Consider the following 1285-nt stretch of genomic DNA (forward strand, 5'->3'; position numbering starts at 1 on the left):
ATGTTGGGAATACATTGGAATTTTTATCACTGATGACTAGTTTTTGCAGTTTTTAGAGCAAGTTTATTTATATCACTGATGGAGTATCCATCCTTTCCTGGAAAGAAGATTGCTTTAGGATTTACCTAGATATTGGGTATTTTGATGTATGTTACATGCATTAAAATGCCATTAAACATACATCTTATTAACTTCGTAGAATTACAACAGATATGTGATTGTGTATCTCCTTATCATTTTATAGACGTGTTTTTATAAACCTTAAAATAATCAGCCTTTTGTTGTTCTTGTATGAAAATGTAGATGAGGAAGAGACTCCTAGAAATGTTGACTGTTGATGATTTGAATTAAAAGTTAGTTTTAGAAACAGTCTTTTGGTAAACAAAGTTGTTTTGTCATAGGCTAATAAACTCATAAGGAAATGTAAGTAACTTTTTGCATTGGCATTCATCAGATTTAGAAATAACACTATAGCAACATGCTGCTGTTAACTGAGACTTTCTTCCAGATTGTAGTTGTGTGTATCTGAACAAGTATTAAAAATTCTGGATTATTTTTTAATTGTTTTGTTATTATTACTGATATTAATTTTGAATTTACTGTTTTTGTTATATTTATTGAATATGGGCCACAGTATTCTTCAAGTACATTATAGTAGACAAGACGAGTGAATGTTACACAGCTCTTTTTGTAAAATAATGATATTTATGTATGTGATCCACAAAATAAAAATGTTAGTATTGACCTCTGTTGTTCTTAATTAGCTAATTCTAAAGGAAATCTCTTACAATATCTTATAATCACCTAGAGATTGATTAAGAGCTGTTGTTTTTTCCTCTTAACTGCATCACCCTAACCCTGAAAAACTGAAGTGTATTCCATAAGTGCCGAAGAGGCACCTCTGAACTTTATCCTATCTGAAGAGACCCAGATGTATATTGTGAAATGTGATACATGGGGAAGACATGCTTTAAGAACAAGGATTCCTCTAGACAATCAAAGAAATTTTTACTGAGGAAATGTCTACAGGAAGCTAAGGCCAGTGAGATGGAAATGCTTGAACAGAATTTGATCATTGTATAGCAAGGTGAGGAATCACCCCTCAGATTATAAGAGCTTTGGTACCTGGAAGCCATAGTGCCTAGATCCTATATCTGCTACAAGTCCTACCTGACTATAGCCATGTGGCCTAATATAGCTATAAGAAGTTTACTGAGGTCTATAGCTTATCCTAATCGGGAACATGTAATGTTCTTTGTATGAGTAGCATTGTTTTGTGAAATGT

The 1285-nt window shown here is 32.5% G+C and overlaps 1 protein-coding gene across 1 annotated transcript in view; it reads left to right on the forward strand.

Annotated features, from left to right (window-relative positions):
- The window catches only part of LOC119597123 (male-specific lethal 3 homolog), a gene marked incomplete in the record, with an annotated part of 9427 nt that extends 8683 nt beyond the window's left edge, over nt 1-744 (forward strand). The window contains 1 exon segment of the mRNA XM_037946614.1: nt 1-744.
- Nucleotides 745-1285: the final 541 nt, after the last annotated feature.

This window comes from Penaeus monodon, chromosome 38 (assembly GCF_015228065.2).
Source record: "Penaeus monodon isolate SGIC_2016 chromosome 38, NSTDA_Pmon_1, whole genome shotgun sequence".
Lineage (NCBI taxonomy): Eukaryota > Metazoa > Arthropoda > Malacostraca > Decapoda > Penaeidae > Penaeus > Penaeus monodon.